Source organism: Mauremys mutica, chromosome 1, assembly GCF_020497125.1.
Source record: "Mauremys mutica isolate MM-2020 ecotype Southern chromosome 1, ASM2049712v1, whole genome shotgun sequence".
NCBI lineage: Eukaryota > Metazoa > Chordata > Testudines > Geoemydidae > Mauremys > Mauremys mutica.
Window position 1 is genome coordinate 249634727 of NC_059072.1, and position 13654 is coordinate 249648380.

The window sequence follows — 13654 nt, forward strand, 5'->3', positions numbered from 1 at the left end:
GAAGCAAATAAATAAACATTCAGTTTCCTGATATGCTTACCAATTTACATCATAGTGATTAAAACAGGTTATTAGTTAGTTAGTTAGTTAGTTAGTTAGTTTGAAAACCATAACAGAGATTTTTTTAGCCAGGACTCCCTTTGGCTATAATAGTGTGTACTTGAAAATCCTGCCTTTTCCCCCTTTTTTTATTTGAAACTAAAAGTAGGGAATTAGAGTGTAACTAATAATGATTAATAGCTGATATGACGTTTTTAATACTGCTAGTGGTACCTATGTTTCTTTGAGTGTTAGGCGAAATGAGTTATGTCAGTCTAAGTAGAACACAGGACACATGTTTACCCGAAGAACAAGTTGGTTGTTTTTATTTTTTTAATTGTCAAATAAATCCAAGAAACAGAATATGCCAACCTCTGTAGAGCAGAATTCCCTTATTAACACAAGAATAAACAAAAAAGAGGGAACATTACCTTGTCATTAGATGCCCGCTTTGTTCCTGAGCCTTGAATTGCACCTAGGAGCCCATATTGGAAAATAATGCCCTAGAGGAATGAATAATCCACTCCAAACTGTTGTCAATCCCCTAAAAAACACACTGTATATATGTTCGGAGTGATTTTGACATCTAATAGATTTTTGTTCACGTATTTTTTACCTGCTCTCTTATAACTACTGAATATTTTAGACAAGAGTTTTCCCCGTTTCGCGTTCAATAGCTAAGCCTGCTCCTAGCTCTTCTCATCAGCCTGAGCCATCCTGGGACGCCTATTGCACAGCTCCAAGGAAAGAAAACTTGTGCATGGACATGCGTCTGAGTCCCCACAAGGCTCGTGGGTCGGCGGCTACCACACTAATGCGCAGCGACGCCGGTGGCTTCTAGAGGGGGTATCGCGTTATCGCTTGAATAGAAGCTACTGCCAGTGGACAGCAGGAGTTTAAAGACGCTGAGAATGAAACACTGTGCATTTGCAGCTGGACCATAATTAGGGGGAGCAGAAGCTTTCTCTGGAGGTGTTAATAAGGAATGGCTTCTCTGGGGCGTCAGACTGGATTTCAATCACGTGCATGGAGGGGTCTCTTCCTGCTCGCCTTTGCTGACAGCTACATTTCCAGCTAACCTGCCCCAGCAATGGACTCCCCGGGTGTGAAATCTGGGCTGGCTCACCCCAGTTAAGGCACGGAGCCAAGGGCCCCGCTTCCCGAGTCTCTGTCAGTCTTGCCCAGGAGTAGGATTGGGTGACTTTCTTTTGGGCAGCCATGTAGGTGAAGGCTGGGCCCCAGCCCGCGGCCTCTGGCAGTCTGAGCATGGCAGTGATATGGTCTGGGGGCTGGGGGGTGACTCTCTCTCCTGCAGGGCTGTCTTAGGAGAGCAGGTGTCACGGCGGAGGGCGCGGTGGTGGGTAGGGTACCTGGAGACGGGGTCAGGTGGCTGTTTCAGCCAGTCCCTCCGCCGCCGGGGACAGGGGCCCCCAGGATGATTGGGGGTGTTCGCTCTTGCTCACGAGCCAGCCCTTCTTGGGACCTCTCCCCCCCCTTCTTTCTGCAAAGTCCCGAGAAAGACAGCGAGAGAGGGGAGGGGGCCGCAGGGGGCAGAGTAACGACTGACCCCCGCCTCCCCCCAGCCCCAGGCCAGGCGCATCGCCGCGCACAAACCCCCCCGATGCTGGGTGGGGGTGTGGGGGTGCAGGAGGGAGGGTAGAACTTGCCTCAATGCGGGCCACCAGCGTTAACCAGGCGGTACCTAGTACCCGCAGATAAATCACTCGCGACTATCCGCCCACCCCCAGCCACAGCATCCTGCGTGGAGTTCATGTTTCTGTTCTCTGCCAAAGTCTCCTCGTAGGTTTTTTTTTCTCTCTCTCTCCTTGCTTCCTCCCATTATCAAGCTGGGCAGGCAAGGGCGTCTCACTGACTGAAAGCTGCCAGCTCTCAAGTTTTCAAGTCGCTCATTTGATCCGTTCTGCACAAAGGGAGAGTTGCTCTGGAAAACAAAGCAAAACAACAGCACAACATCTGCAGTTGGCTCGGTTTGATACCAAGCCCGCTGTCTCTCGGCTCTTACTCCAGGGCCAGCTTTTGTTTACGTTTGTTCTCAGCTTTGCTGAAGTTCAAGAAGACGCGAGAATCCCCCGACCCTGGCCCGGCTCTCCGGGAGAAGGGTTAAGGAGCACTGGTGGCATAGCCCGAGGTACAGAAAGGGCTGAGGAAACAGAGGCATCAATACCAGATGCAGCCAAATTCCAGCCTGAGAACTAGGCTGGTGCGGGGTGGGGGTGGAGGGAGGTGCTCTGAGTTTATATAGTCCCTGCTTCAAAAGTTTCCTCGTACCTTAGCAAATTATACTGAGGTTGAAGGGGAAAACAACTCACAAATACTGGGGATGTCAAAGCACTGGAAATGGCAAGATTGGGGATCCGCCTCCATTTCTCCTTCCTCGGCATATTTACAATAGAAGCGTCTCTTTTGTGGGTAGCAGATTTGATGGTATTCATTTCTAGCAGGGACTGTATATCTAACCTTACCCCTACAGGAGAGCGAGATACAGCTGTGACACAAATGAGTTGTGACTGCTTTCCAGCGAGCTCCCGGCTACAACCCACTGCCAGATACCTTCTTCAAGTTCAAGTTACACTCGGGACACTACAGCCTGCTGGGCGCGATCTCGCTCCTGGTTAAAACAATGGCAAAGCACCAATTGATGCTAAATCCGGGCCGCTTCTCCCCGGCCCCTATTCCGGGAGCAGCCTCCCCCGGTTGAAGTGCTCTCCCGCCCCGGAGTCAATGGGGCTACCTCTGTGCCTATGGTGAACTCGATTTGGCTCGTTGTGGGCAGTGGTCATCACATGAGTTGTGGCTTTGCAGCTGTATACAAATCTTCGCCAGTGACAAAATGTGTATTGTCCAGACGATAATGTCCCTCCGCCTATTAAACGGTATTTCCTCCCCCCCCCCCACTTAGCTTCCCTAGATCTCGCGCCTACAAATGACAAATAGTTGGTTAAATCCACTCACGGTTTCTGTTTTGGTATCAGCAGACCCACTCTTTTAATATGTCTCCTGGTATCCTGGCATGAACGCCCATTGGACAAAAGGGTTCCACTCAAGATGGGAAACATACATACTTCTGGCGTCCTTTGGGTCCCAGCGAAATATTATTTCTTCTGTCACCCGCCCCATCATATTAAACTGAAACTACCTAGCCTGAAGTTTCGTTAAACTGTCTCCGGATCTGATACAGAGAGGTGCTTAATTGTGTATTAAGCTGCATTTCCCGATAAAAGTTTATTTTTACAGGTGCCCTTCAGAATAAATCTTGGTTGCCCGGTTTTGCATCAGAAAAAAACATCTCTAACCAAAATGCGCGTGCAGAGAGGCAACGTGACAAAAGGGGAGAGGGGATCTTTGAGACGCAGAAAGTGTTTCCTCCATAAGGACAAATGGGTTTCTTCCCTGCTATGTTATAGTCTAAGAAGGAAATATATAAGTGAGAAAAAGGCGTTGGTCTTATAACACGTAAAACATGAACACGTGAACAATGGCAGTCCTTTGAAAATCTGAACACCCACTGTCTTTTTCTAAATACTTAGTGTAACTGATCATCTGGGAAATATGCACGTCTGCAATCTGCGTATATGCACGCAGAGAAAAATGGCAGGGAATGGTGACTAAAGTACTATTGGAGTTTCACAGGACTTCATACACATCACAAGTGGGTAGCCAAGCGGGGCAATATATGTCAAGTAATCACAAACAAAACAGACACAAGCTCCACCCTTCCTCACTTTGTATGAAATTTCGATAACCTGACTTTTCAAAAATGTTTAGGCATTTTGTCAATTTGTTCCAGAAGTTGGGGGCTTTTTTGCTGGAGGTTCCAGCGCGTGGCTGTGTGTTTCAGTCTCAGGGGGGCACCGCACTCTCCAAAGAAGAGAGGAAGCGCTAGATTTGGAGGCTTTTTTTTTCTTCTTCAAAGTATTAAAAGAACATGGTATGCTCACACCTTGAGTGTGATCTCACACCTTTGTGGAAGAGTAATAGATATTATTCTGTATGAGGGCTGGCTCATCACTTAAAGGATATAAATACTGTAAGTGCACACACACACGCTCTATAAAGTGTGTGAGAGAACAATTTTTATCTCGATTTTCACATGCAAAAGTGAATTTGATGGTAACTGATAAAATTCAGACGTAAATAGATCACTATCGCCCTGTAGATATTTTATTGTGACGCTTGCATTTTACTGTTATAGATGCATATCTCATTTCACTTTAATATTATGCCGCTACAACCAGTTTTGAAATCATTCATAATCCCATGTCTGTGTATTTGGCCGTGGGAGAATTTCCCAGAATTTATCCAACTACCTAAACTTTCCCACTGTTTGTCAAATCTCCGGACTTTCGCCCCCCAAAAAGTATTTTTACATTTCAGCCTGGCCATTTTTTACTGCGGTCTGGTAAACACCTAAACAACAATCAAGGAGCCCTAATGTGTCTCTGGTGCAGATCTGTATACAGCAGAACTGTAGGTGCATTGCCCCTACCGCATTCAATGGCCTAAGAAGCCCTTTGGGGACTACTAAAATATGAAGTGCAGAGATGACCTCGACCCCAACCCCACTGATCTTTCGGCTTCTTTTCTGAACGCCCATTTTGCCCATTGCTTGTTTCAAAGTGACTATTGCAGGCCCCTGGGAGCTGCCCCTCGCTCGCTGGCATGCAGAGACCTCTCCAGAGACAGCAGCAACCCAACTACTGTTCTGATATGCACACATACCCCCCCTACCACTGGGTATGGACTACAGCCTTGGCACTTGGGAGAGAGGCAACGCTAGTCAGATCAGACTGCAAAGAACACTTGAGCCTAAGTTCCCACTGATGCCTCTTTGTCTTTCAAAAACAACGAAGCAACCAAGTCAGCTGTCCTGTTCCTCGCACAAAATACATCGCAAGCCCAACTCATCAGGGCTCCCGGGCAGACTGATTGCAAAACTCGTTTATTTAAATCCTGAAGTTAGCAGATTAGGAATGAGAAACAGAAGTTGTAACTGAATTTGCCATTGACACCTTTGGGTGACCTGACACCAACACAGACGCAGCTAAGTTTCGTTTGTTTATGCAAAGTAACAGCAAACTTCGAGAAACAGTAACACATTTAGTGCTGGCCGTTTCGGGCGGTGAGTGGGGACACCTTTGGAAATGTAACCCCCCCCCTTCCCAACTATATTTAAAACCTTAGCTGAAAAGAAAGTAATTGTAACTGACTAACAGGAACGAGCTTGGCCTCCAACGCACTTTAAGTCAATTCAGCATCGATAATAATAATAATACATTAATAAATAAAACTGAGGCTTCATCGCCAGCTCCGTTTACAGTGTTCCTGGAAACTACAATGCGGGCAATGTTAAAATAAAGCCGTTTGCATGTAACTTTTCAACCAGAAGGGAAAGCACTTGGGTTCTATTCGGAGACGTGTCTCACACATTTCCTTCCCTCCCTCCCCCACTTTTGTGGGTAAGATATGCAAGAATAAACATTACAGCTCTGGGCTTTTAATTTCTCCAGATGGAATCATAAAGTACCTTGTGTGTGTACACATATACACACACATATACATGTATATACACACACACACTGTAAATGTGAGGACATGTGTCTGCTATTCACCACGAGGACCGAAATACAACTGAATCTGAAGGCATAACCACGGAGCCACATTTCGAACAACACACTTTAACTTTAAAGCCAGGGAACCGCTAGGAGCACGGCAGTGGAAGTTTCTCCCTCCCACTTGAAGATCTACAAGGGGAGGCTTCACGTCTCCCTCTCTCTGGATATATGAGTACTTAGCCAAGTTGATGATTTTTACAACAGCATCGTACTATGTAGTTAGAGTCTCGGTTTAGAACACGTTCATATTAAACATGATTTGCCAGATCATACCACGAGCGGGGTGAACTAGCCTTCTGATGAATGTGTGATTATAGTCTCCTTCTTTCTCCCCCCCCCCCAAATAAAAAGCGATTCACTTACCCTGGCGGTGGTCCTCCTCTCCACTCGACACCCACACATCTACACACCCAGGAAATCGGTCTCATCTAAAGGAAAATCTGAAATCGACATTTTACCCGCACAAGATAAACACACGCACACATAGGGCTCAGAGCTCAGGAGCCCTGAGTCTGGACGAAGAAGGGGGGGCGGGGGGAAGGGGTATCAGGACAAGAAATCCTGTTGCCAGTTGTGTTATGAGGTCTGGCATGGAAAGGAGCAAAATATTCTACTCATCCCCAAGACTAGGATTCACCCCTCCTCCCTTTCTCTCTTGTTTTGACTTACGCATGTTTATAGTAGCAGCAACTGGCTCGCAACTAGAGCCATTGCCGAGAGTGCGTTTAAAGGGTGGCTGATTTACTCCACTATAATTCAGGTCCTGCATGAGCCTCCATCTCCGCGTCATCTGGATACTGCAGACAAACCGCGTTAAATATGCATAGGGAACAGTTCATTTCTTAAAGGAGAACTTACCCGAACAGAAAGTTCGCGGCCCAACAGTAGGAACAGAGACGTGGTGGGTATTTCCTTTCCATCTGTAGAACCCTAATCCTTTCCGGGGATGTTAATGTAAGTACCCAGCCCACAGAGCTGTATAGATCGTCCCCCTTTCTACTTCTGATTCATGTAGCCTGGGTGGGAAACACAATCCAAAAATGAACATTAGATTTTTAGTTTCAATGTATTAGTATTTTCACTCCAAGGAGCCCCCTGAGAAGCTGAGAGCGGTCTGAGGGGCATGAAACTTCCCATGCACATATGGGGATCACACGGTCGCAGCACTAACAACCTAAGCTGCTGCTATATACAGTAGCTAGTGGTTTACACATACGAGGTTTTAAAAACATCAGATCCTAAAAGAGAGCAAACTGGGGGAAGGGGGCAGAATCCACACAGGTGCATGTTTTCTTTGCAGCTTCTTAAAAGGCTACATCACAGATGAACAAGGGGCTTGAATATTTGTTTGATCAAGCTTTACATTTTGATGCGCTCTCTCTCACACACACACAGGCCCTGCAGTTAATATTTAGCAAAACCCATTTTTTTTCTTGGTCAGATGAAAGCACAGCTCAGAAATGGATTGGCAGCACATCTAGGACAGGTTGAAGTTTTTTCAACGATGAGTGGATTTGCATTTGTCTAGAGCTATATCTTCACATGTTTACTAAGAGCAAGATCCTGAAACCCATACTCAGGTTTTGAAGTCAATAGCGCTGCTGACTGAATGAGGGCTGCAGGTTCATGTGTTCTCTCTCTCTCTCACTCACACACACAACAGGCACACACACACACGTTTGAAAACTCACTGACATAAAGTGCTCTCGCTAGACAATTTCAGCCAGAGATCTGTTGATGTTAGAAAGTCCCCCACGTGAGACATAAACGCTGCTTGAGAAATCCTATCTTCCCTACCACTCACGTTCATCTTTGTTCTTCAGATCTCCCAATCTACTGTTTTATGATCCGATATTTTTTTCTCTCTCTCTCTTTAGGTGTCATTTCTTTTCGTTTCGGACAATAACACATTTTTACAAGTGGTTGTAAAGTCTTTAGCGCCATCTAACGGGAGCAATAAGACTTTCTGCTCCACAGAGAATATAGCTAATTAATAAGCGGTTTGTTCAGTTTTTCCTTTTTCCTCCTAATTTTCTAATTGTCAATTGCACATTTGTTAAAATTCAAATTATTACGTGATACAGGAGTGTGTTATCTGGATTCCCTGTATGGAATTGCAAACTGCTCCAAAGACAACTAACAGGATTATAATGTTCCAAACTCCCCCTGCTTCAGAAGATTTTTTTGAGCTTCTATCCATTTGCCTGAAAGAAACCTGCTTCTACTTTTAGAGATCTCTGCACGCAGAAAACTAGCTACAATCTTGCACCTCTCTGGAAGAAAAAAAATCGGGAGTAAATCCTAATGGTAGCCTGGTTTCTTTAAAGCAGCTTGCCGGCGTGGGATGCAAAGTACATTTTAAATGTACACGATGCATCTGTTTTTCTTAAATTCAGCAGGTACATTATAAAGTCTTTAAGTGTCTAAAACTTTTCTTCTTCCCTCTGCCCCCTCCACTCCTTTAATCTGACTCAAGAGCAGAAAACTGAGCTGTGCTGGTACAGTAATGAGACTTATAAGGGTGTGCGTGTTAGGCGATCTCCTAACCTGCAAGAAATGACTTCAGGATCCTTTTCTTTCTTTTTTTCTTTCTTTCTTTCTTGGAGGGGGGAGGGAACATGTAGGAATCAGTTACTTGAAAAGATTTTACAGCTAAAGTTCTTGACACTGAAGAGGAGGTACCTGTAATAAGAAAAGGGGGGGGTAGTAAGAGAGGGAGATTTAATCCTCTATACAATATCTGCTCAAAGGTTCAACTGTGTTTTGTAACCTAGCAGAGGCTTTAAACCCCAGGAATTTCCAGCAGAGTATATGGGAACTTTGGCTTTTTTTTTTCTCTCCCAGTTGCAGTTGTGAAGAGCTGGCAGATCAGCTCCTTCCCTAAGAAATAAAAAGGAGAAATGAACAAATACCACGTTGGCCTGAATGAATGACTGCTGGTGTTCAGGATTAAGTTATATGTTGGGTATATAAACGGGCAGCCAGAGGGCCGTTTGGTTTGGGATGTGGCTCAGCCCCAGACATTTTCTGCTGAACCAGTAGCACACAGCAGCACCAGAGGAAAAGTAGCATTCAGGATTAGCCTAACTCTGCTCCCAGTGGAGTAAAGAGTTAGGTCAACACTGAGCGTCCTTGAAAACTCCACCTTTAATATAGACAGAGGCCTAGTGTCACCTGTCCTGTAAGACAAACTGACTGCTGCATTCACCTCTTTCTACTGCACATGCATGCAGTCCCAAAGGAAGGCAGAAAGTATTCTGTCTACACATCGAGGTGTTTTACTCCATGAACAGTAACGTTGTTGTAACGGTAAGTATCAATAATTGTATTTACATCTGTTAATTCTTCAAATCGTATTTACTTAGAGTCCATTTCTGAACTTCTGTGATAATTGGTAGCAGATCTCTGTGAAGTTCTTGTCTGCTATATCATGTACAGTTAAAACATCTTACATCATGTCCAGGAGGACAACATTATTGAACTGATAAAGGAAAATATAATATAATGCTCCTTTAGATAAGCAACTAAAAAGGGAAATTATCAAAAGTGCATCTCTTCTGATGCTGCTGCTCCATACTGCACTATATTAGGCAGACAGTTCATTATCATCATAACTGCTCAACCAAACCATTCTGTGTTGTGTGGCCAAATTTTATGTAAGGTTTTGCATTGTCAAAGTTATAGGAGTGATTTATAACAATCATTGCTCTGTGCAATCTTCTGACATTTTATGAACATTACTGACTAATAACAAAGTATATACCCTCCCCCTTTCATCCCATCATCTCAGTGAACCTTGCAAATATAAATGACATTTCACAGCACCCAAATAAGGTAGGTATTATTAGTAGTCTTATTTTATATATGAGAAAATTGAGACAGAGCCCTACATTTTCAAAAGTGACTAGTGATTTTTATGCCAGGGTTTGTGGGTGCCCAAGCTGAGACTCCTTAAAGAAACCTGATTTTCAGAAAGTGCTGAGCAGCCACCCCCTGAAAACCAGGCTGCCTCAAGGTGTCTCCAAGTGGGCACCAAAAAATGGAGACTCCCCAAATCGTTAGTCACTGTGAAAAATTAGGCCAAAGAAGGTTAGCGACTTATCCAAAGCCACATAGTGAATCAGTGCAGAATGAGAAATAGAAGGGAGTTCAGGCTTTTAGTCATGCATTCTAACCATTAGACAACAGATGATGTTACCATCTTTTTACAGGATGAGTTATCATAAGCTAAACCGCAATTCACTTTAATTTTGGTATGAGGATGATGCTTTTTCAGCCTTTGTCCTGGGCTGAAAAGTTCATGCCTTGACAGGTACCTAGAATCCCAATATTAGGAACCAGAAGTTTATTCCTGAAGATCCAGACAAATCTTTAAAATAGTATTAGCTCCATCGTGAAATATATAACATCCCTCCAATGATGTTATCTTTTACATTGTAGAAATAAAAATACCTTTTGCTTTCTTAAATGAGGAATAAATATGAGGAAAGCTGTCCCGAAATACTCTACCCACAGGCTATTCAAATCAAAAATTTCTTAGGGGTATTTATCAGTTGTCCCCTTTCTTAAGAGTCCGAATCCAGGAGGATGACTATTGACATGGATCTTTGTCATAATTTCCAATTTAATAAGAAAGGTCCAACATGAACTTGGTGCAGGAGCGATACTTTTAGCTACGAAGCAGCCATCCAGAGAGGATTTTGTTTTAAACAGCTAGGAAATAAAGATTGCAACTTGACCTAAAATATGTCACCTATTTTCTTTTGCTCATATAATCTGATGTACTTCTGGGTTTTCTTTTTTATTCAAAGAAATTAAGCTGCAGCTCTGAAAGTCTTTCAGCATTGTGGCTTTTCACATACTCAGAAGATGAGTGCAACTCCTAAAGGAAACTGAAGGCAGACTGGATATCCCTGTCGGTAACAGAAGGGGCACAAGCACGATCAGCTGTGGGAGGTTAAATTGGTACAATCCCTTGGTTAGAACATCTGAAGGCTCTCATCATGAATCCACTGAAGTTGATGGAAACAGGATTTGATTCCATTTAAATTCTTTTTACTGAGCCCATCACTGAGGTATCTAATTGGTCCTTATGTTTTTTTTCTAGAGCTCATTTAATATTTGGGTGGAGAAATAACCTGTCAACCTCCACAGACTTTTTTTATCCTTTTTGCCTTCCTGCAGAAAGATTAGGAGCTAGGTTCTCCTTAGTCTAGTTTCTTAGTACCACTCCAGCAGACCAAAGGAGCTCTGAACTCCATGGCTACAATTGCTAAACCTAGGTGCATAAAGTTAGCCACCTAAATCCACACTTGGGCATCAGAATAACAGTGGGTTGATTTTCAGAGGTGTTAAGGACTTGCAGCAGCAAGTGATGCAACAAGAGTGGTGGGTGCATAGTACCTCTGAAAATCAGGCACTTTCTCTTTAGATGTCAATGTATGGATTTAGGTGAGTAACATTAGGTACACAAGTTTGAAAATTTTGGCCCATGTGTTCTATTTCCTCAGGGCCCTCTAATCTTAAACCTTTACCATAGAAAAATCTTAATGATTTCAATGTTCCACCTTGCTAACAATATGGTTTGAATTAGATACACTGCACAAAGACTATTTTGATTTTTAAAAAGAACAACCTTCTGTTTTTATTTCTTTGGGTAGGGAAAAAATACAAAACAAAACCTGGTGGAGTTTGTCTACCTTGATAGTCAACAGACAGCATGTGCATTGTGATATGGATGCACTGATACATGTTTTCTTTCATTACCAACATAACCTGGCAGTTAAAACAGCCTTGCTGAAGAATCACATTCATTTAGCAATCATGTAATTTCACAATCAATATTGATATCACATTTTAGGACTACCCATTTGGGAAAATATGACATTAAGAAGCAGTAAAGGAAGGTTGAATAATAGCAATTTGTGAAATTAGTTACAGAAGCAAAGGTTGCCTTTTCTCTTAAAGCCCTGTATTCATCTGGAAATTTTAACATCTTTACACATGATCCAGTGCTGACTATGACTTTACGGTCAATGTAGACAAGGACAAGATGTGTTCAGCATCATGTCACATAGCAAGGGCAAGGTTTCATCATGACTAGCTGTCATGAAGCTGAACACGATTTGTCCTTGTCGACACCAAATGCAAATTCATGGTCAGCATCATGTCAAGTAACTCAAATTATTAAACATACTGTATTGCCAACCCTGAGTGCTCAAAAATCACCCATCAGCCCCCCCACCAAATCCTGAGATTGACTTAAAAATCATTACATTTAAAAAATAATAATGCATTTGAGGTTCTTTTATTTACCTTCTGGTTTCCGAACCTTTAAAGGGCAGTTGGAGTTTAGTCCTTCCTCCACAATCTTGAGGGCTAGAAACTTCCGTTTGTAAAAAATGAAAGCTGAGATTTTCACATGACCCAAGGAGCTGAGCTTGAAGAAAAACACCAAATATAGCGAGACTTTAGTTGAAATCATTAAATTAATCCTGTCCAGACGGCCAGCACAAAGCTTATGGAGAGATGGATTTGTACAATAATATCTCAGAGACCTTGTCACCTCTGCTTTAGAGTAAACTTTCCTCCATGGTACTTCAGCCTCCTGGGGAAAGGGCAAAGGGAACTGGACTCAAAGAACCAAAGGTAATCTAGTTGATTACTGCTCAAGAAAATGCCCACCTGCTCACCTTTGAGGAAGATCTTGGTCATGTCTACTTCCTGAAGACTAGGATACACTTCATTCCTGATTGTCAATGGGAGATTTCCTATTGCTTTCCATGGGAACAGGTCCAAGCCCTTAGCGCTGCAATTAGTATCATAGCTCCAGTCACTGGCAAAAGTTAGCACTGCACAAGCACAAAAAATGTTTAAATACAAATTTGTTATTTTTCTCTCTGAGTGTGTGTGTGTGTGTGTGTGCGGGGGGGCAGGGGGAGGGAAAGAGGAGTGGAGGGAGGAATACTAGACGGACCTACCTCCCCAGGCATGGCTTATCCAGTTTTAATATTTCAAATGGTAAAGTACAGTTGTTATTGAGCTATGTGTGAGAAAAACAATGTATTAAATTGTTCTTAAAAGTTCATTCTCTTCATCTTTCCATTACTCAAAAATTGATGGATGGATTTAGCTCAGTTTAAAAGAAATATTCACCCTCTGGCTCCAAGATGAGAAATTTCAGCTGGGAAGGAGAATATTTAAAACAGTTCTGAGCACATGGAAGCAAGAGAGAGTTGTGGTCCATCCTTCGCTATCACAAAAGCTATAATAGACTCCTGCTGTCTTTTCAGTTTCAAAGGGCAGCAAAAAGAAAGGGCAACATTTGGAAAGTGGATACTGAAATTAGGTGCCTCACTCTTTGATGATCAGCTTGAAGGTCTGAGTATCCACCACTCCAAGGAAGTCACTGGGAGATGCAGGTGTTCTGCCCCTCATTTCTAGAGGCGCTATGTGTTTCACATTGGGAACTCCACTCCCACAAACACACCAGCCTTTATTATTTAGTATTATTATTTGTATTACCAGAGTAATGTTTTTAATGAAGTAAACACTAATGGGAATTGTGTTATCACGGGAGACTTTAACTTCCCAGATATAGAGTGGAGAACAAGTGCTAGTAATAATAATAGGGCTCAGATTTTCCTGGATGCGATAGCTGATGGATTCCTTCACAAGCAGTTGAAGAACCAACAAGAGGGGATGCCATTTTAGATTTGGTTTTGGTGAGTAGTGAGGACCTCATAGAAGAATGGTTGTAGGGGACAACCTTGGTACGAGTGATCATGAGCTAATTCAGTTCAAACTAGAAGGAAGGATAAACAAAAATAGATTTGGGACTAGGGTTTTTGATTTCAAAAGGGCTAACTTTAAATAATTAAGGAAATTAGTTAGGGAAGTAGATTGGACTGAAGAATTTGTGGATCTAAAGGCGAAGGAGGCCTGGAATTACTTCAAGTCAAAGTTGCAGAAACTATCAGAAG

General features: G+C 43.1%; 1 long non-coding RNA gene across 1 annotated transcript; it reads right to left on the reverse strand.

Annotated features, from left to right (window-relative positions):
• Positions 1 to 299: 299 nt before the first annotated feature.
• LOC123367968 lies at positions 300 to 12109 on the reverse strand. The gene is made up of 5 exons (XR_006578658.1): positions 11988 to 12109; positions 8220 to 8354; positions 6531 to 6688; positions 6036 to 6100; positions 300 to 1981 (listed from the first exon to the last, which is right to left on the reverse strand). It is a non-coding gene; the product is annotated as an uncharacterized LOC123367968 (long non-coding RNA).
• Positions 12110 to 13654: the final 1545 nt, after the last annotated feature.